Source organism: Paramisgurnus dabryanus, chromosome 9, assembly GCF_030506205.2.
Source record: "Paramisgurnus dabryanus chromosome 9, PD_genome_1.1, whole genome shotgun sequence".
In the NCBI taxonomy this organism is placed as follows: domain Eukaryota; kingdom Metazoa; phylum Chordata; class Actinopteri; order Cypriniformes; family Cobitidae; genus Paramisgurnus; species Paramisgurnus dabryanus.
This window is the reverse complement of record NC_133345.1, coordinates 5,662,290-5,685,210: the sequence shown is the minus strand read 5'-3', so window position 1 is coordinate 5,685,210 and position 22,921 is coordinate 5,662,290. Positions and strand designations below refer to the sequence as shown.

General features: G+C 35.4%; 6 non-coding genes across 6 annotated transcripts; all 6 read left to right on the top strand.

Annotated features, from left to right (window-relative positions):
* The first annotated feature begins 3,678 nt into the window (after positions 1 to 3,678).
* Positions 3,679 to 3,869, top strand: LOC141282603 (U2 spliceosomal RNA). The gene has a single exon (XR_012337402.1). It is a non-coding gene; the product is annotated as a U2 spliceosomal RNA (small nuclear RNA).
* A 783-nt stretch (positions 3,870 to 4,652) lies between these two features.
* LOC141282562 (U1 spliceosomal RNA) lies at positions 4,653 to 4,817 on the top strand. Its single transcript, XR_012337359.1, has one exon. It is a non-coding gene; the product is annotated as a U1 spliceosomal RNA (small nuclear RNA).
* Positions 4,818 to 12,054: 7,237 nt separating this feature from the next.
* LOC135740032 (U2 spliceosomal RNA) lies at positions 12,055 to 12,245 on the top strand. The gene has a single exon (XR_010529138.1). It is a non-coding gene; the product is annotated as a U2 spliceosomal RNA (small nuclear RNA).
* A 783-nt stretch (positions 12,246 to 13,028) lies between these two features.
* Positions 13,029 to 13,193, top strand: LOC135740018 (U1 spliceosomal RNA). Its single transcript, XR_010529124.1, has one exon. It is a non-coding gene; the product is annotated as a U1 spliceosomal RNA (small nuclear RNA).
* Positions 13,194 to 20,560: 7,367 nt separating this feature from the next.
* LOC135740031 (U2 spliceosomal RNA) lies at positions 20,561 to 20,751 on the top strand. The gene has a single exon (XR_010529137.1). It is a non-coding gene; the product is annotated as a U2 spliceosomal RNA (small nuclear RNA).
* A 783-nt stretch (positions 20,752 to 21,534) lies between these two features.
* LOC135740017 (U1 spliceosomal RNA) lies at positions 21,535 to 21,699 on the top strand. The gene has a single exon (XR_010529123.1). It is a non-coding gene; the product is annotated as a U1 spliceosomal RNA (small nuclear RNA).
* The last annotated feature ends 1,222 nt before the right edge of the window (positions 21,700 to 22,921 follow it).

The following is a 22,921-nucleotide window of genomic DNA, read 5'->3' as shown; positions in this document are numbered from 1 at the left end:
TCGTTCAAAGAAAAACGCAACAGAATTGTTTGCGTTGAACAAAGACAATGGTGCGTGCAGACATCGAATGTGTATTGTGGATAAAAAATGGCCAGTGGGGTGGGACAATTTTTCTTGAATTAAGTGTTTATGGGAAAAGTTAACGAATTTTTTCTTACCCTGTAGGCAGATTTATTTGCTTGTTTTAAGCATAAAATAACAGGAGAAGAAATTGTGTAGGGGGAGCAGAGGGTTTTTTTTTTCGTTCAAAGAAAAGCAGCGTGGCACGAATGAATGTTTGGCTGAAATGCTATCGTAATTTCCCCCTTAATTTTCCTTACAAACATGAAACCAGAGAGAAGGGCCAGTTGGCATCGAATTGCACCTTGTATTCGGTGATTGATTGAGGAAAAATATGCGTATGTGTATATATACACTTGTTTTGTTGAACAGAGACAATGGCCGCGTGCTCCAGCGTCACCTATATGCCTATTTCACAAAATGGCGCCTTTGACCGGAAGTAAGGAAAACATCGTTCAGGTTGCACCACTACGATGGCCACTCAATATAGTATGGACTGACAGCTGCTTTGTTTTCTCCTACACATGAATTTACTTGTAAAAATAACAATAACAGATATTGTCGATTGGTGTTATATTATTTTTTTAGCATTTCGTATTATCAAAATATATCATATGTTAGACAGCTGTCAATTTTAAATAAAATAACGAGACATACATAACTATTCGTGTCTGCTCCCGTTTATTGTAATGAGTCTGCACATTTGGAGAAATACTTAGACATTTTACTTCTTATTTCTTTAGACTGAATAATTATTTCTTATTAATTCCAAAGTATGAGACCCGATGATCTAATCGTGGTGTATGTGCTATTCCTCGTTTGTTTGCCTGCATCCATTGCTTTACGGCTTGCTTGTTGCGTTGAAATGCACATTTGATTTCTTTACCAGCATTGGATTTAGACCATTCAATGAGAAGAGTTAACAGCGTTTATTATGATTGATAAGCCCTCAACGGAGAATGAAGTCTGCATACATTAAAAGCCTTATTTTGTTTTTATCGTGTGCCTTCCAAAATGTATGCGACGAAACTTAAATCACGCAAAATATGAATGGTAACTAGACGTGCTTGTTGTGTGCAGGGAGTGCATTTATTTGTAAACTTTTGCTAAATCAAAATGGTTTATTTGTATTTGCTTTTTACCTGGGTTTTATCAGGTTCGCAGTCGGGACATTTTTAATCCATAGTGTATGGAGTTATCTAGTAGAAAATGATCTGCTGTTTTTTGGTAGAATGTTGTGTGAGCTAAAGAAACGAGGAATAAAACACACACCGCGATTAAAAAAATCAGATCTCATACTTTGTAATTGAAAATAAATAATAATTAATTTCAAAGAAATAAGAAGTAAAATGTGTAAGTATTCCTCAAAATGTGCTTTGGACTAAGTCTCCCGTCATCACAGCAAACGGGAGCAGACCCGAATAGGTATGTCTAGTTATTTTATTAAAAATTCCCAGCCGTCTGTAAATTCATGTTTGAAAGAAAAAAGTAAATGAATATCTTACTTACTGTTTTTGTCTTGTTTTCTAGTGAATATCTGACAATTCTTAAATGGAGATACATTTACTTGGTAAGCAAAGTGGCTTAAGATATTATGTATTGTAATAGAAAATTGTTATAAAAACGTTTTGTTTTTGCTGGGAATTCTTGTATATATTTCACAGCTATATAATTAATTATAATAACGCACTTTTTGTTGATAAACATGTTAAAAAATACATTAACACAGAATAATGTGGCAACAAATCAAATGTGCATTTAAATGCAACAAGCAGAAAATAAATAAATAAAGCAAATGCATGGAAAAGAAACGAGGAATAAAACAAACACCGCGATTAAAAAAATCAGATCGCATACTTTGTAATTGAAAATAAATAATAATTAATTCCAAAGAAATAAGAAGTAAAATGTGTAAGTATTCCTCAAAATGTGCTTTGGACTAAGTCCCCGTCATCACAGCAAACGGGAGCAGACCCGAATAGGTATGTCTAGTTATTTTATTTAAAATTTCCAGCCGTCTGTAAATTCATGTTTGAAAGAAAAAAGTAAATGAATATCTTACTTACTGTTTTTGTCTTGTTTTCTTGTGAATATCTGACAATTCTTAAATGGAGATACATTTACTTGGTAAGCAAAGTGGCTTAAGATATTATGTATTGTAATAGAAAATTGTTATAAAAGCGTTTTGTGTTTGCTGGGAATTCACAGCCATATAATTAATTATAATAACGCACTTTTTGTTTATAAACATGTTAAAAAATACATTAACACAGAATAATGTGGCAACAAATCAAACGTGCATTTAAATGCAACAAGCAAAAATAAATAAATAAAGCAAATGCACGGAAAAGAAACGAGGAATAAAACAAACACCGCGATTAAAAAATCAGATCGTATACTTTGTAATAATTGAAATAAATTATAAAAATCAACAGGTTTATATTTAAAACAAGTAAAAAAATATCTGCCAGCGGGGTAAGAAAAATAAACGTAATTCTAGTTTCAACTTAATTCAATAATAAACTCAATTTAGGTTTATTTTTCTTACCCCACTGGCAGATATTTTTACTTGTTTTAAGCCTTAACCTATTACATTTTAGAATTTATTTCAGTAAACAATACTTAAATTCTAAGCCACTTTGCTTATTAAGTAAATGTATCTTGATTTAAGAATTATTTTTTAACTCGAAAACATGAATAAAATACTAAGTAAACGAACAGATTGGGATGTTCAAAACACTTAAACATTTTTTTTCACTCTACCCTTCATATTACAGCTGTCGAAAAACCACAGCAACGTTGACAGACCTGGAAGCCATGATATATTAGCAGTTTTTAAAATAAGTTAAATCTAGAATCCTTATTGGTTTTAGATACTTAAAAGCAATGAATGATCTTCTTTCTTTTGAATTGATTTGGTATTATGGAGGAGCTCTGTGTCTGGTTATTGAAGATGATTTCGTCTTTGCTCCTATGTTGGCTTATTTTTTGTTATTTCCGTTACTATATATATATATATATTTTTTTTTCCCCTTTGTTTTTTCTGATTTGAGGTTATGAAAATGTTTTAATTTGTAATAAAGGTTTTTTGAAAATTCTAAATTCTCTCTCTCTCTCTCATGAGCGTGGATCAGTTCCTGCATCAAGGAAAAAATGCGCATCCTGGTAAATTTCAGAAGTTAGACGACTGAGCTGCAGCGGACAGCGTAAGATTTATGAAAACACATTTGAGAAGAAAGGCAAAGCATGTTTCACAGTTAATCCAAGACCATAATGACAATTTTGCGCTCTGTTTCCCGAAGCTCGTGGAGGCGTGGAGCAGCATACACAGTTAAGGTATGTGCGATCTATCGGCATTACCTTTACGATCGACGTATTGGATCTGCAAGCTGCAAGCAAATTAACTGAAGCTTTACTTCATGTTTCTGTTTGGTTAAGCGATGACTGCTTTTTCCCAACAGTTTGTGTGTGTTTTCTGCATGGGTTTAGAAAACATGAACTTCTGATCTGCTAGCTCAACGTTCTACCTCTGTAACGTATAGAGTTAAATGCCCGCTAGCCTCCACCCCAAAAGCCAGCGCCTTCGCCGGCTCCCCCTTTGGCTGCGTCTATTCCGGTATCGCTTCTCGGCCTTTTGGCTAAGATCAAGTGTAGTATCTGTTCTTATCAGTTTAATGTCTGATACGTCTCCTATCCGGAGACTATATGTTAAATGGATTTTTGACCTTCGGAAATGGAAGCGGAGCTTGCTCCTTCCACTCCATGCATCAACATGGTATTGCAGTGTTTCCATGAATGGTGCGCTCCCCTTCTCGGGGAAAAATAAGTCAAATACAATAAAAGAATTTGCTTCTTTTGTGCGTGAATGACGGTGTTTTTTCTAATACGTGTGTTTCTTTAAATTGCTGTGTTTTCGTTGGCTTTATTGGTTTAACGAAAAGCTTGCGTGGAAATGAACACGCTGATAAAGAAATGTTTTTGTAATGTATTTAATTATTTTCTTTACAAGTTTGTGGTGGTGATCCGAGGACGAATTAAACATCCTCGACACAGCTGAAGGTGCAACAAAAGCGAAAGAGGCCGATTGGAATGTTAAAAACACCTGAAAACTTTTTTCACTACCCTTCATACTACAGCTGTCGAAAATCCACAGCAACGTCGACAGACCTGGAAGCATAGCTGTACTTGTTTAACTCACAACGACAACGGGTAAGTCATTGAGCCCTGTGTTTTTATTTATCCACGTTCTAAAATTGCTATGCTTTCGTTGTTTCTTGATTGCTCTGTACATTTCTTTGTTTCTATTCCACGTAAAGTTACTTTGTAATAACGAAACCATATATTTGAATGCGCAATTTAAATCCATTTGATTTAAATTGTTTCACATATTTCACTCTACACGGTTCAACCGGGCTGGAAACGGAATAAAAATAGGGTAGATCTCGAAGAATGTTTGGTCTCAGACGTGGCTTCGTGCGCTTTCCACCTGGTCACACACAGTAATGAAATGTTAGTCGGACGGCCTTCGGGGGCGCCGTTGATGTGATCGGTCACAGGAAGATGCGGCCGTCTGGCCTCAAAGGGTGTCGCTCATACTTACCTGGCAGGGGAGACACCATGATCATGAAGGTGGTTCACCCAGGGCGAGGCTCAGCCATTGCACTCCGGTTGTGCTGACCCTTTGCGAATTCCCCAAATGTGGGAATCTCGACTGCAAAATTTCTGATAGTGGGGGACTGCGTTCGCGCTCTCCCCTGACCTATGTGTTAAAAATAGATTCTTTTGTCGTTTTGCGTAAAATCCAAGAGACGTCTAACCACGGCCCAAGAATACATTAGTCATCAAAAAAGCGGCTATTCAACGACTACATAATTTCTAATAGACAGCGAATATGTGTCTAGGCTAAAACAAGGCTTAATTTGGGCTGTCAGTGAAAATCTAATAGACGTTTGACCATTCCAAAAGAATAGACTAGCCATTAAATAGAACCACAATCAAACGGCTACATGTCTAAGAGACAGTCAACAAAATAATGCTTAGATGATTCTTTTATTTCCAATATAAGAGGTTCTCGGGAATGGCAATCATCCAAACTAATAAATTATAAAGGCTTTTATAAGAAAATGACAACAGTTAAACAACATAGACAGCGTTGGGCAATACAAAATGCTAATAAATACAAGACAAATTGAAATATTGTACATGCATGTACATTAAACAAGCCAACAAATCTGCCAATGGGCTACGACAATTTTTCTTGAATTAAGTGTTTATATCTAGATTTGTTTCTTACCCCTTTGGCAGATTTATTTGCTTGTTTTAAGCCCAAATTCGCTTAAATTTTGAGTTTTTTTCTCCCTAAAGGCTAGGCTTATTTTCTTAGGGCATTTTGCTCATCAAAAAATGCATCTTATTTTAAGACTTTCTAGATATTTGTACAGTGAAAACAGTTCGAAATAACAAGTAAGAAATGATTTTTTGCAATGTATTCATTCATTCGCTACCCTTCATAATACAGCTGTCGAAAAACCACAGCAACGTCGACAGACCTGGAAGCGTAGCTGTATTTGTTTAACTCACAAAGACAACGGGTAAAGTATTTTCTTGATTACCTAAATGACTTGCCGTAAGAAAATAAGTTTAGGTTTAAGGGGGGGAAATACAGTTTAAAGGGATATTTCAATTTATGATGATAATTCTGTCATCATTTACTCATGCATACAGGCTTACAACAACACGAGGATTAGTTTTTTTTCTGAGTAACACAAAAGAAGGTATTTTGAGGAATGATGGTAAACCCACAGCAGATAGTCACCATTGACTTCCATAGTAGGAATAAAAAAAATATGATGGAATTTATTAGGTACCATCAACCGTGTGCTAACCATCACTTTGCAAAATATTTTCTTCATCCTTTATCACGATACTTCCAAAATATTTTTTCCTACTAAGTCAATGTTTCATTATTTGCTTTACAAGCTTAAAAATGATGGTGACATGATTCCATGGTAATCACAAACAGTTAAACAAGTAAGATAATCACCATTACTTTTAAAAGCATTTTGAAAATTGCTTGCTTATGCTGGGAGTAAAGGTATTTCACGCAGTGCGCATCCTCTTTAAAAGGTAATGTATGCTTCTTTTAAAGCTGACACATTTGCCACATTAAAATAACAGAAATGTGTACTTTTTAAACTTTTTGGAGCCGGTGTGTCTGTGTTCTTGGGGCACACATCTACATGTAAAAGCAGAATTGCTTATTATTCTTCTCTATTTCTTGTATAGGTCAATTATGAGTGAAGAACCGTTCACCAAATGAAGACCGCAGCCAGGTGACGGGATTCTGTGGTAATCGCAAACAGGTAAACCAGTAAAATAATCATCATTTATTGTTAAAATAATTTTGAAAATTGAAGTTCTGTGTGTTCTTATTGTACTTTATTTATTTCTGCAGGTAAGCACCATACCGTAAGCTTCATTCCCTTTATAACAGGTAAGGTTCATACTGTTTTATTCTTTTGTACTGTTTTATTCGTACTGTTTTAAATCATTCAGTAAATGCAAAGTTAAACTGATGTGTTTTTAATCTAGATTTAAAAGTGTCTACTGTTGAAGCACATCTGATCTCTTCTGAAAGCTGATAATAACTAAATGCTGATGCACCTTGTTTTGAGTGAACCCCTGTTTTTTCTAAATGACCTGATCCTATTGCTCCGAGTAATCGGTTTCATATTCGATTAGCATATCTGTCATGTATTTCGGCCTGTAGCCATGAAGTGGTTTTTAAACAAGTAACAGTACTTTTTTAAACCATTGTCCATTGCAATAATCGGCCCTGCTGGTGATGAAAGCATGAACAAGTTTCTCTAAGTCCTGTCTTGAGACAAAACCTCCAATTCTGGCAATATTTCTGAGATGGTAGTAAAAGCAGAATTCCTTATTATTTTTCTCTATCTCAGGCTCTATGGCATATATGTCATGATTTTATTTGTCTATTTATATGTCTATTTACAAGGACTGCCTTGGCCAAACGTTATTGTTAATTAATATTGAAGCAGTTATTTAACATATTTCCTTTGAGTAGTGATTTGTGTAATGATCCATATATCTATTTTTATGTATATTTTTAACTTAGGAATGTGATTTTAAAGCACATATTTGTTATTGTATGACACCTCTCATGTTATGAAAGTAAAAAATAAATGTATTTTCTGATGTCTTGCATTTCTGTTTTTAAACTGTTAATCCTTATCAAGTGCTATACATTAGAAAGTGGATAAATAACAAAAATGTCACTCCTGACAGCTGATAAATTAATCGTTCTTTATAGCACCACTGAGGTGAGCATTTTTCAAGACAAGATTCTTTATAGAACCGTATAAAAAGGTTCTATATAGTACCAAAAAAACGGGTTCTGCTATGGTTACAAGCTGAAGAACCCTTATTTGGTACTATTTAGGAGCATTTGTCTTTAGAGTGTTGCGTAGGTTCGAAACTTTCAATCTTTAAACCAAAAAAAAGGGTCACACGGTTTTATTTGTGGTGTGGACATGAACACGCTGCAGGCATTGAAATGTAATTTGTAATTTATTGTCTCATTTCATATTTAGCAAATAGAAAGCAAAGTGCTATTCAATCAGTTTAACTAAACAACTGGTGTTCCTCAATTTTGGGGCCTATTTTGTTCAGTATATCAGTTTTGTTCAGTTTTGTATGTGCATGCAAAAAGCATTCAGCGAGCAAATTAACTGAAGCTTTACCTTCGTGTTTCTTTTTGTATGAGTGATAACTGTTTCTGTATGTATTTGTATGGTTTTTTTACAAGTATAGAGTGAAATGCACACGGTGAGTAATGAACGCAGACCTTCAGTGCCGGATCTCTGACCCGCTAACCTCCATCCCGACAGCCAGCGCCTTCTCCGGATGCCATTGCGGTATCGCTCCTCGGCTTTTTGGGTAAAATCGAGTGGACACCGGGGACTACACGTTTGAATGGATTTTTGACCTTCGGCTATGGAAGCGAGGCTTGCTCCGTCCACTCCGTGCATCGACTCTGGCGCTTTCCGGGGACAAATAAGGTGAGTTTAAAACCAGAGTTTGCTTCTTTTGTGCGTGGTTGCCAGTTTGTTTGCCAATCCGTGGTCATAATATGTTCCGCTTCGTGGTTTCTCCATCGCTCAGTACTTTTCTGTGTTTCTATTTTACGTAAAGCTAACACCAAAACGATTGTGGAAAGCGCTATATAGATTGTTCTCAAAGAAAAAACGAGAAACAAACCCATGTGAATATGGGTCAAATTATCTAGGCGGAGCACTTCGTTCAAAGAAAAACGCAACAGAATTGTTTGCGTTGAACAAAGACAATGGTGCGTGCAGACATCGAATGTGTATTGTGGATAAAAAATGGCCAGTGGGGTGGGACAATTTTTCTTGAATTAAGTGTTTATGGGAAAAGTTAACGAATTTTTTCTTACCCTGTAGGCAGATTTATTTGCTTGTTTTAAGCATAAAATAACAGGAGAAGAAATTGTGTAGGGGGAGCAGAGGGTTTTTTTTTTCGTTCAAAGAAAAGCAGCGTGGCACGAATGAATGTTTGGCTGAAATGCTATCGTAATTTCCCCCTTAATTTTCCTTACAAACATGAAACCAGAGAGAAGGGCCAGTTGGCATCGAATTGCACCTTGTATTCGGTGATTGATTGAGGAAAAATATGCGTATGTGTATATATACACTTGTTTTGTTGAACAGAGACAATGGCCGCGTGCTCCAGCGTCACCTATATGCCTATTTCACAAAATGGCGCCTTTGACCGGAAGTAAGGAAAACATCGTTCAGGTTGCACCACTACGATGGCCACTCAATATAGTATGGACTGACAGCTGCTTTGTTTTCTCCTACACATGAATTTACTTGTAAAAATAACAATAACAGATATTGTCGATTGGTGTTATATTATTTTTTTAGCATTTCGTATTATCAAAATATATCATATGTTAGACAGCTGTCAATTTTAAATAAAATAACGAGACATACATAACTATTCGTGTCTGCTCCCGTTTATTGTAATGAGTCTGCACATTTGGAGAAATACTTAGACATTTTACTTCTTCTTTCTTTAGACTGAATAATTATTTCTTATTAATTCCAAAGTATGAGACCCGATGATCTAATCGTGGTGTATGTGCTATTCCTCGTTTGTTTGCCTGCATCCATTGCTTTACGGCTTGCTTGTTGCGTTGAAATGCACATTTGATTTCTTTACCAGCATTGGATTTAGACCATTCAATGAGAAGAGTTAACAGCGTTTATTATGATTGATAAGCCCTCAACGGAGAATGAAGTCTGCATACATTAAAAGCCTTATTTTGTTTTTATCGTGTGCCTTCCAAAATGTATGCGACGAAACTTAAATCACGCAAAATATGAATGGTAACTAGACGTGCTTGTTGTGTGCAGGGAGTGCATTTATTTGTAAACTTTTGCTAAATCAAAATGGTTTATTTGTATTTGCTTTTTACCTGGGTTTTATCAGGTTCGCAGTCGGGACATTTTTAATCCATAGTGTATGGAGTTATCTAGTAGAAAATGATCTGCTGTTTTTTGGTAGAATGTTGTGTGAGCTAAAGAAACGAGGAATAAAACACACACCGCGATTAAAAAAATCAGATCTCATACTTTGTAATTGAAAATAAATAATAATTAATTTCAAAGAAATAAGAAGTAAAATGTGTAAGTATTCCTCAAAATGTGCTTTGGACTAAGTCTCCCGTCATCACAGCAAACGGGAGCAGACCCGAATAGGTATGTCTAGTTATTTTATTAAAAATTCCCAGCCGTCTGTAAATTCATGTTTGAAAGAAAAAAGTAAATGAATATCTTACTTACTGTTTTTGTCTTGTTTTCTAGTGAATATCTGACAATTCTTAAATGGAGATACATTTACTTGGTAAGCAAAGTGGCTTAAGATATTATGTATTGTAATAGAAAATTGTTATAAAAACGTTTTGTTTTTGCTGGGAATTCTTGTATATATTTCACAGCTATATAATTAATTATAATAACGCACTTTTTGTTGATAAACATGTTAAAAAATACATTAACACAGAATAATGTGGCAACAAATCAAATGTGCATTTAAATGCAACAAGCAGAAAATAAATAAATAAAGCAAATGCATGGAAAAGAAACGAGGAATAAAACAAACACCGCGATTAAAAAAATCAGATCGCATACTTTGTAATTGAAAATAAATAATAATTAATTCCAAAGAAATAAGAAGTAAAATGTGTAAGTATTCCTCAAAATGTGCTTTGGACTAAGTCCCCGTCATCACAGCAAACGGGAGCAGACCCGAATAGGTATGTCTAGTTATTTTATTTAAAATTTCCAGCCGTCTGTAAATTCATGTTTGAAAGAAAAAAGTAAATGAATATCTTACTTACTGTTTTTGTCTTGTTTTCTTGTGAATATCTGACAATTCTTAAATGGAGATACATTTACTTGGTAAGCAAAGTGGCTTAAGATATTATGTATTGTAATAGAAAATTGTTATAAAAGCGTTTTGTGTTTGCTGGGAATTCACAGCCATATAATTAATTATAATAACGCACTTTTTGTTTATAAACATGTTAAAAAATACATTAACACAGAATAATGTGGCAACAAATCAAACGTGCATTTAAATGCAACAAGCAAAAATAAATAAATAAAGCAAATGCACGGAAAAGAAACGAGGAATAAAACAAACACCGCGATTAAAAAATCAGATCGTATACTTTGTAATAATTGAAATAAATTATAAAAATCAACAGGTTTATATTTAAAACAAGTAAAAAAATATCTGCCAGCGGGGTAAGAAAAATAAACGTAATTCTAGTTTCAACTTAATTCAATAATAAACTCAATTTAGGTTTATTTTTCTTACCCCACTGGCAGATATTTTTACTTGTTTTAAGCCTTAACCTATTACATTTTAGAATTTATTTCAGTAAACAAGACTTAAATTCTAAGCCACTTTGCTTATTAAGTAAATGTATCTTGATTTAAGAATTATTTTTTAACTCGAAAACATGAATAAAATACTAAGTAAACGAACAGATTGGGATGTTCAAAACACTTAAACATTTTTTTTCACTCTACCCTTCATATTACAGCTGTCGAAAAACCACAGCAACGTTGACAGACCTGGAAGCCATGATATATTAGCAGTTTTTAAAATAAGTTAAATCTAGAATCCTTATTGGTTTTAGATACTTAAAAGCAATGAATGATCTTCTTTCTTTTGAATTGATTTGGTATTATGGAGGAGCTCTGTGTCTGGTTATTGAAGATGATTTCGTCTTTGCTCCTATGTTGGCTTATTTTTTGTTATTTCCGTTACTATATATATATATATATTTTTTTTTTCCCCTTTGTTTTTTCTGATTTGAGGTTATGAAAATGTTTTAATTTGTAATAAAGGTTTTTTGAAAATTCTAAATTCTCTCTCTCTCTCTCATGAGCGTGGATCAGTTCCTGCATCAAGGAAAAAATGCGCATCCTGGTAAATTTCAGAAGTTAGACGACTGAGCTGCAGCGGACAGCGTAAGATTTATGAAAACACATTTGAGAAGAAAGGCAAAGCATGTTTCACAGTTAATCCAAGACCATAATGACAATTTTGCGCTCTGTTTCCCGAAGCTCGTGGAGGCGTGGAGCAGCATACACAGTTAAGGTATGTGCGATCTATCGGCATTACCTTTACGATCGACGTATTGGATCTGCAAGCTGCAAGCAAATTAACTGAAGCTTTACTTCATGTTTCTGTTTGGTTAAGCGATGACTGCTTTTTCCCAACAGTTTGTGTGTGTTTTCTGCATGGGTTTAGAAAACATGAACTTCTGATCTGCTAGCTCAACGTTCTACCTCTGTAACGTATAGAGTTAAATGCCCGCTAGCCTCCACCCCAAAAGCCAGCGCCTTCGCCGGCTCCCCCTTTGGCTGCGTCTATTCCGGTATCGCTTCTCGGCCTTTTGGCTAAGATCAAGTGTAGTATCTGTTCTTATCAGTTTAATGTCTGATACGTCTCCTATCCGGAGACTATATGTTAAATGGATTTTTGACCTTCGGAAATGGAAGCGGAGCTTGCTCCTTCCACTCCATGCATCAACATGGTATTGCAGTGTTTCCATGAATGGTGCGCTCCCCTTCTCGGGGAAAAATAAGTCAAATACAATAAAAGAATTTGCTTCTTTTGTGCGTGAATGACGGTGTTTTTTCTAATACGTGTGTTTCTTTAAATTGCTGTGTTTTCGTTGGCTTTATTGGTTTAACGAAAAGCTTGCGTGGAAATGAACACGCTGATAAAGAAATGTTTTTGTAATGTATTTAATTATTTTCTTTACAAGTTTGTGGTGGTGATCCGAGGACGAATTAAACATCCTCGACACAGCTGAAGGTGCAACAAAAGCGAAAGAGGCCGATTGGAATGTTAAAAACACCTGAAAACTTTTTTCACTACCCTTCATACTACAGCTGTCGAAAATCCACAGCAACGTCGACAGACCTGGAAGCATAGCTGTACTTGTTTAACTCACAACGACAACGGGTAAGTCATTGAGCCCTGTGTTTTTATTTATCCACGTTCTAAAATTGCTATGCTTTCGTTGTTTCTTGATTGCTCTGTACATTTCTTTGTTTCTATTCCACGTAAAGTTACTTTGTAATAACGAAACCATATATTTGAATGCGCAATTTAAATCCATTTGATTTAAATTGTTTCACATATTTCACTCTACACGGTTCAACCGGGCTGGAAACGGAATAAAAATAGGGTAGATCTCGAAGAATGTTTGGTCTCAGACGTGGCTTCGTGCGCTTTCCACCTGGTCACACACAGTAATGAAATGTTAGTCGGACGGCCTTCGGGGGCGCCGTTGATGTGATCGGTCACAGGAAGATGCGGCCGTCTGGCCTCAAAGGGTGTCGCTCATACTTACCTGGCAGGGGAGACACCATGATCATGAAGGTGGTTCACCCAGGGCGAGGCTCAGCCATTGCACTCCGGTTGTGCTGACCCTTTGCGAATTCCCCAAATGTGGGAATCTCGACTGCAAAATTTCTGATAGTGGGGGACTGCGTTCGCGCTCTCCCCTGACCTATGTGTTAAAAATAGATTCTTTTGTCGTTTTGCGTAAAATCCAAGAGACGTCTAACCACGGCCCAAGAATACATTAGTCATCAAAAAAGCGGCTATTCAACGACTACATAATTTCTAATAGACAGCGAATATGTGTCTAGGCTAAAACAAGGCTTAATTTGGGCTGTCAGTGAAAATCTAATAGACGTTTGACCATTCCAAAAGAATAGACTAGCCATTAAATAGAACCACAATCAAACGGCTACATGTCTAAGAGACAGTCAACAAAATAATGCTTAGATGATTCTTTTATTTCCAATATAAGAGGTTCTCGGGAATGGCAATCATCCAAACTAATAAATTATAAAGGCTTTTATAAGAAAATGACAACAGTTAAACAACATAGACAGCGTTGGGCAATACAAAATGCTAATAAATACAAGACAAATTGAAATATTGTACATGCATGTACATTAAACAAGCCAACAAATCTGCCAATGGGCTACGACAATTTTTCTTGAATTAAGTGTTTATATCTAGATTTGTTTCTTACCCCTTTGGCAGATTTATTTGCTTGTTTTAAGCCCAAATTCGCTTAAATTTTGAGTTTTTTTCTCCCTAAAGGCTAGGCTTATTTTCTTAGGGCATTTTGCTCATCAAAAAATGCATCTTATTTTAAGACTTTCTAGATATTTGTACAGTGAAAACAGTTCGAAATAACAAGTAAGAAATGATTTTTTGCAATGTATTCATTCATTCGCTACCCTTCATAATACAGCTGTCGAAAAACCACAGCAACGTCGACAGACCTGGAAGCGTAGCTGTATTTGTTTAACTCACAAAGACAACGGGTAAAGTATTTTCTTGATTACCTAAATGACTTGCCGTAAGAAAATAAGTTTAGGTTTAAGGGGGGGAAATACAGTTTAAAGGGATATTTCAATTTATGATGATAATTCTGTCATCATTTACTCATGCATACAGGCTTACAACAACACGAGGATTAGTTTTTTTTCTGAGTAACACAAAAGAAGGTATTTTGAGGAATGATGGTAAACCCACAGCAGATAGTCACCATTGACTTCCATAGTAGGAATAAAAAAAATATGATGGAATTTATTAGGTACCATCAACCGTGTGCTAACCATCACTTTGCAAAATATTTTCTTCATCCTTTATCACGATACTTCCAAAATATTTTTTCCTACTAAGTCAATGTTTCATTATTTGCTTTACAAGCTTAAAAATGATGGTGACATGATTCCATGGTAATCACAAACAGTTAAACAAGTAAGATAATCACCATTACTTTTAAAAGCATTTTGAAAATTGCTTGCTTATGCTGGGAGTAAAGGTATTTCACGCAGTGCGCATCCTCTTTAAAAGGTAATGTATGCTTCTTTTAAAGCTGACACATTTGCCACATTAAAATAACAGAAATGTGTACTTTTTAAACTTTTTGGAGCCGGTGTGTCTGTGTTCTTGGGGCACACATCTACATGTAAAAGCAGAATTGCTTATTATTCTTCTCTATTTCTTGTATAGGTCAATTATGAGTGAAGAACCGTTCACCAAATGAAGACCGCAGCCAGGTGACGGGATTCTGTGGTAATCGCAAACAGGTAAACCAGTAAAATAATCATCATTTATTGTTAAAATAATTTTGAAAATTGAAGTTCTGTGTGTTCTTATTGTACTTTATTTATTTCTGCAGGTAAGCACCATACCGTAAGCTTCATTCCCTTTATAACAGGTAAGGTTCATACTGTTTTATTCTTTTGTACTGTTTTATTCGTACTGTTTTAAATCATTCAGTAAATGCAAAGTTAAACTGATGTGTTTTTAATCTAGATTTAAAAGTGTCTACTGTTGAAGCACATCTGATCTCTTCTGAAAGCTGATAATAACTAAATGCTGATGCACCTTGTTTTGAGTGAACCCCTGTTTTTTCTAAATGACCTGATCCTATTGCTCCGAGTAATCGGTTTCATATTCGATTAGCATATCTGTCATGTATTTCGGCCTGTAGCCATGAAGTGGTTTTTAAACAAGTAACAGTACTTTTTTAAACCATTGTCCATTGCAATAATCGGCCCTGCTGGTGATGAAAGCATGAACAAGTTTCTCTAAGTCCTGTCTTGAGACAAAACCTCCAATTCTGGCAATATTTCTGAGATGGTAGTAAAAGCAGAATTCCTTATTATTTTTCTCTATCTCAGGCTCTATGGCATATATGTCATGATTTTATTTGTCTATTTATATGTCTATTTACAAGGACTGCCTTGGCCAAACGTTATTGTTAATTAATATTGAAGCAGTTATTTAACATATTTCCTTTGAGTAGTGATTTGTGTAATGATCCATATATCTATTTTTATGTATATTTTTAACTTAGGAATGTGATTTTAAAGCACATATTTGTTATTGTATGACACCTCTCATGTTATGAAAGTAAAAAATAAATGTATTTTCTGATGTCTTGCATTTCTGTTTTTAAACTGTTAATCCTTATCAAGTGCTATACATTAGAAAGTGGATAAATAACAAAAATGTCACTCCTGACAGCTGATAAATTAATCGTTCTTTATAGCACCACTGAGGTGAGCATTTTTCAAGACAAGATTCTTTATAGAACCGTATAAAAAGGTTCTATATAGTACCAAAAAAACGGGTTCTGCTATGGTTACAAGCTGAAGAACCCTTATTTGGTACTATTTAGGAGCATTTGTCTTTAGAGTGTTGCGTAGGTTCGAAACTTTCAATCTTTAAACCAAAAAAAAGGGTCACACGGTTTTATTTGTGGTGTGGACATGAACACGCTGCAGGCATTGAAATGTAATTTGTAATTTATTGTCTCATTTCATATTTAGCAAATAGAAAGCAAAGTGCTATTCAATCAGTTTAACTAAACAACTGGTGTTCCTCAATTTTGGGGCCTATTTTGTTCAGTATATCAGTTTTGTTCAGTTTTGTATGTGCATGCAAAAAGCATTCAGCGAGCAAATTAACTGAAGCTTTACCTTCGTGTTTCTTTTTGTATGAGTGATAACTGTTTCTGTATGTATTTGTATGGTTTTTTTACAAGTATAGAGTGAAATGCACACGGTGAGTAATGAACGCAGACCTTCAGTGCCGGATCTCTGACCCGCTAACCTCCATCCCGACAGCCAGCGCCTTCTCCGGATGCCATTGCGGTATCGCTCCTCGGCTTTTTGGGTAAAATCGAGTGGACACCGGGGACTACACGTTTGAATGGATTTTTGACCTTCGGCTATGGAAGCGAGGCTTGCTCCGTCCACTCCGTGCATCGACTCTGGCGCTTTCCGGGGACAAATAAGGTGAGTTTAAAACCAGAGTTTGCTTCTTTTGTGCGTGGTTGCCAGTTTGTTTGCCAATCCGTGGTCATAATATGTTCCGCTTCGTGGTTTCTCCATCGCTCAGTACTTTTCTGTGTTTCTATTTTACGTAAAGCTAACACCAAAACGATTGTGGAAAGCGCTATATAGATTGTTCTCAAAGAAAAAACGAGAAACAAACCCATGTGAATATGGGTCAAATTATCTAGGCGGAGCACTTCGTTCAAAGAAAAACGCAACAGAATTGTTTGCGTTGAACAAAGACAATGGTGCGTGCAGACATCGAATGTGTATTGTGGATAAAAAATGGCCAGTGGGGTGGGACAATTTTTCTTGAATTAAGTGTTTATGGGAAAAGTTAACGAATTTTTTCTTACCCTGTAGGCAGATTTATTTGCTTGTTTTAAGCATAAAATAACAGGAGAAGAAATTGTGTAGGGGGAGCAGAGGGTTTTTTTTTTCGTTCAAAGAAAAGCAGCGTGGCACGAATGAATGTTTGGCTGAAATGCTATCGTAATTTCCCCCTTAATTTTCCTTACAAACATGAAACCAGAGAGAAGGGCCAGTTGGCATCGAATTGCACCTTGTATTCGGTGATTGATTGAGGAAAAATATGCGTATGTGTATATATACACTTGTTTTGTTGAACAGAGACAATGGCCGCGTGCTCCAGCGTCACCTATATGCCTATTTCACAAAATGGCGCCTTTGACCGGAAGTAAGGAAAACATCGTTCAGGTTGCACCACTACGATGGCCACTCAATATACACTAGTCAACATTTGAAGTGGATCAAATCCTTTTCTAAAAGTTTTCTTAAAACCAATATCCAATACCCGTTCTTGTTTTAGGACAAATTTGTTGAATGTTTTTGATCCACTTCAAATGTTGACTACTATAGTATGGACTGACAGCTGCTTTGTTTTCTCCTACACATGAATTTACTTGTAAAAATAACAATAACAGATATTGTCGATTGGTGTTATATTATTTTTTTAGCATTTCGTATTATCAAAATATATCATATGTTAGACAGCTGTCAATTTTAAATAAAATAACGAGACATACATAACTATTCGTGTCTGCTCCCGTTTATTGTAATGAGTCTGCACATTTGGAGAAATACTTAGACATTTTACTTCTTCTTTCTTTAGACTGAATAATTATTTCTTATTAATTCCAAAGTATGAGACCCGATGATCTAATCGTGGTGTATGTGCTATTCCTCGTTTGTTTGCCTGCATCCATTGCTTTACGGCTTGCTTGTTGCGTTGAAATGCACATTTGATTTCTTTACCAGCATTGGATTTAGACCATTCAATGAGAAGAGTTAACAGCGTTTATTATGATTGATAAGCCCTCAACGGAGAATGAAGTCTGCATACATTAAAAGCCTTATTTTGTTTTTATCGTGTGCCTTCCAAAATGTATGCGACGAAACTTAAATCACGCAAAATATGAATGGTAACTAGACGTGCTTGTTGTGTGCAGGGAGTGCATTTATTTGTAAACTTTTGCTAAATCAAAATGGTTTATTTGTATTTGCTTTTTACCTGGGTTTTATCAGGTTCGCAGTCGGGACATTTTTAATCCATAGTGTATGGAGTTATCTAGTAGAAAATGATCTGCTGTTTTTTGGTAGAATGTTGTGTGAGCTAAAGAAACGAGGAATAAAACACACACCGCGATTAAAAAAATCAGATCTCATACTTTGTAATTGAAAATAAATAATAATTAATTTCAAAGAAATAAGAAGTAAAATGTGTAAGTATTCCTCAAAATGTGCTTTGGACTAAGTCTCCCGTCATCACAGCAAACGGGAGCAGACCCGAATAGGTATGTCTAGTTATTTTATTAAAAATTCCCAGCCGTCTGTAAATTCATGTTTGAAAGAAAAAAGTAAATGAATATCTTACTTACTGTTTTTGTCTTGTTTTCTAGTGAATATCTGACAATTCTTAAATGGAGATACATTTACTTGGTAAGCAAAGTGGCTTAAGATATTATGTATTGTAATAGAAAATTGTTATAAAAACGTTTTGTTTTTGCTGGGAATTCTTGTATATATTTCACAGCTATATAATTAATTATAATAACGCACTTTTTGTTGATAAACATGTTAAAAAATACATTAACACAGAATAATGTGGCAACAAATCAAATGTGCATTTAAATGCAACAAGCAGAAAATAAATAAATAAAGCAAATGCATGGAAAAGAAACGAGGAATAAAACAAACACCGCGATTAAAAAAATCAGATCGCATACTTTGTAATTGAAAATAAATAATAATTAATTCCAAAGAAATAAGAAGTAAAATGTGTAAGTATTCCTCAAAATGTGCTTTGGACTAAGTCCCCGTCATCACAGCAAACGGGAGCAGACCCGAATAGGTATGTCTAGTTATTTTATTTAAAATTTCCAGCCGTCTGTAAATTCATGTTTGAAAGAAAAAAGTAAATGAATATCTTACTTACTGTTTTTGTCTTGTTTTCTTGTGAATATCTGACAATTCTTAAATGGAGATACATTTACTTGGTAAGCAAAGTGGCTTAAGATATTATGTATTGTAATAGAAAATTGTTATAAAAGCGTTTTGTGTTTGCTGGGAATTCACAGCCATATAATTAATTATAATAACGCACTTTTTGTTTATAAACATGTTAAAAAATACATTAACACAGAATAATGTGGCAACAAATCAAACGTGCATTTAAATGCAACAAGCAAAAATAAATAAATAAAGCAAATGCACGGAAAAGAAACGAGGAATAAAACAAACACCGCGATTAAAAAATCAGATCGTATACTTTGTAATAATTGAAATAAATTATAAAAATCAACAGGTTTATATTTAAAACAAGTAAAAAAATATCTGCCAGCGGGGTAAGAAAAATAAACGTAATTCTAGTTTCAACTTAATTCAATAATAAACTCAATTTAGGTTTATTTTTCTTACCCCACTGGCAGATATTTTTACTTGTTTTAAGCCTTAACCTATTACATTTTAGAATTTATTTCAGTAAACAATACTTAAATTCTAAGCCACTTTGCTTATTAAGTAAATGTATCTTGATTTAAGAATTATTTTTTAACTCGAAAACATGAATAAAATACTAAGTAAACGAACAGATTGGGATGTTCAAAACACTTAAACATTTTTTTTCACTCTACCCTTCATATTACAGCTGTCGAAAAACCACAGCAACGTTGACAGACCTGGAAGCCATGATATATTAGCAGTTTTTAAAATAAGTTAAATCTAGAATCCTTATTGGTTTTAGATACTTAAAAGCAATGAATGATCTTCTTTCTTTTGAATTGATTTGGTATTATGGAGGAGCTCTGTGTCTGGTTATTGAAGATGATTTCGTCTTTGCTCCTATGTTGGCTTATTTTTTGTTATTTCCGTTACTATATATATATATATATTTTTTTTTCCCCTTTGTTTTTTCTGATTTGAGGTTATGAAAATGTTTTAATTTGTAATAAAGGTTTTTTGAAAATTCTAAATTCTCTCTCTCTCTCTCATGAGCGTGGATCAGTTCCTGCATCAAGGAAAAAATGCGCATCCTGGTAAATTTCAGAAGTTAGACGACTGAGCTGCAGCGGACAGCGTAAGATTTATGAAAACACATTTGAGAAGAAAGGCAAAGCATGTTTCACAGTTAATCCAAGACCATAATGACAATTTTGCGCTCTGTTTCCCGAAGCTCGTGGAGGCGTGGAGCAGCATACACAGTTAAGGTATGTGCGATCTATCGGCATTACCTTTACGATCGACGTATTGGATCTGCAAGCTGCAAGCAAATTAACTGAAGCTTTACTTCATGTTTCTGTTTGGTTAAGCGATGACTGCTTTTTCCCAACAGTTTGTGTGTGTTTTCTGCATGGGTTTAGAAAACATGAACTTCTGATCTGCTAGCTCAACGTTCTACCTCTGTAACGTATAGAGTTAAATGCCCGCTAGCCTCCACCCCAAAAGCCAGCGCCTTCGCCGGCTCCCCCTTTGGCTGCGTCTATTCCGGTATCGCTTCTCGGCCTTTTGGCTAAGATCAAGTGTAGTATCTGTTCTTATCAGTTTAATGTCTGATACGTCTCCTATCCGGAGACTATATGTTAAATGGATTTTTGACCTTCGGAAATGGAAGCGGAGCTTGCTCCTTCCACTCCATGCATCAACATGGTATTGCAGTGTTTCCATGAATGGTGCGCTCCCCTTCTCGGGGAAAAATAAGTCAAATACAATAAAAGAATTTGCTTCTTTTGTGCGTGAATGACGGTGTTTTTTCTAATACGTGTGTTTCTTTAAATTGCTGTGTTTTCGTTGGCTTTATTGGTTTAACGAAAAGCTTGCGTGGAAATGAACACGCTGATAAAGAAATGTTTTTGTAATGTATTTAATTATTTTCTTTAAAAGTTTGTGGTGGTGATCCGAGGACGAATTAAACATCCTCGACACAGCTGAAGGTGCAACAAAAGCGAAAGAGGCCGATTGGAATGTTAAAAACACCTGAAAACTTTTTTCACTACCCTTCATACTACAGCTGTCGAAAATCCACAGCAACGTCGACAGACCTGGAAGCATAGCTGTACTTGTTTAACTCACAACGACAACGGGTAAGTCATTGAGCCCTGTGTTTTTATTTATCCACGTTCTAAAATTGCTATGCTTTCGTTGTTTCTTGATTGCTCTGTACATTTCTTTGTTTCTATTCCACGTAAAGTTACTTTGTAATAACGAAACCATATATTTGAATGCGCAATTTAAATCCATTTGATTTAAATTGTTTCACATATTTCACTCTACACGGTTCAACCGGGCTGGAAACGGAATAAAAATAGGGTAGATCTCGAAGAATGTTTGGTCTCAGACGTGGCTTCGTGCGCTTTCCACCTGGTCACACACAGTAATGAAATGTTAGTCGGACGGCCTTCGGGGGCGCCGTTGATGTGATCGGTCACAGGAAGATGCGGCCGTCTGGCCTCAAAGGGTGTCGCTCATACTTACCTGGCAGGGGAGACACCATGATCATGAAGGTGGTTCACCCAGGGCGAGGCTCAGCCATTGCACTCCGGTTGTGCTGACCCTTTGCGAATTCCCCAAATGTGGGAATCTCGACTGCAAAATTTCTGATAGTGGGGGACTGCGTTCGCGCTCTCCCCTGACCTATGTGTTAAAAATAGATTCTTTTGTCGTTTTGCGTAAAATCCAAGAGACGTCTAACCACGGCCCAAGAATACATTAGTCATCAAAAAAGCGGCTATTCAACGACTACATAATTTCTAATAGACAGCGAATATGTGTCTAGGCTAAAACAAGGCTTAATTTGGGCTGTCAGTGAAAATCTAATAGACGTTTGACCATTCCAAAAGAATAGACTAGCCATTAAATAGAACCACAATCAAACGGCTACATGTCTAAGAGACAGTCAACAAAATAATGCTTAGATGATTCTTTTATTTCCAATATAAGAGGTTCTCGGGAATGGCAATCATCCAAACTAATAAATTATAAAGGCTTTTATAAGAAAATGACAACAGTTAAACAACATAGACAGCGTTGGGCAATACAAAATGCTAATAAATACAAGACAAATTGAAATATTGTACATGCATGTACATTAAACAAGCCAACAAATCTGCCAATGGGCTACGACAATTTTTCTTGAATTAAGTGTTTATATCTAGATTTGTTTCTTACCCCTTTGGCAGATTTATTTGCTTGTTTTAAGCCCAAATTCGCTTAAATTTTGAGTTTTTTTCTCCCTAAAGGCTAGGCTTATTTTCTTAGGGCATTTTGCTCATCAAAAAATGCATCTTATTTTAAGACTTTCTAGATATTTGTACAGTGAAAACAGTTCGAAATAACAAGTAAGAAATGATTTTTTGCAATGTATTCATTCATTCGCTACCCTTCATAATACAGCTGTCGAAAAACCACAGCAACGTCGACAGACCTGGAAGCGTAGCTGTATTTGTTTAACTCACAAAGACAACGGGTAAAGTATTTTCTTGATTACCTAAATGACTTGCCGTAAGAAAATAAGTTTAGGTTTAAGGGGGGGAAATACAGTTTAAAGGGATATTTCAATTTATGATGATAATTCTGTCATCATTTACTCATGCATACAGGCTTACAACAACACGAGGATTAGTTTTTTTTCTGAGTAACACAAAAGAAGGTATTTTGAGGAATGATGGTAAACCCACAGCAGATAGTCACCATTGACTTCCATAGTAGGAATAAAAAAAATATGATGGAATTTATTAGGTACCATCAACCGTGTGCTAACCATCACTTTGCAAAATATTTTCTTCATCCTTTATCACGATACTTCCAAAATATTTTTTCCTACTAAGTCAATGTTTCATTATTTGCTTTACAAG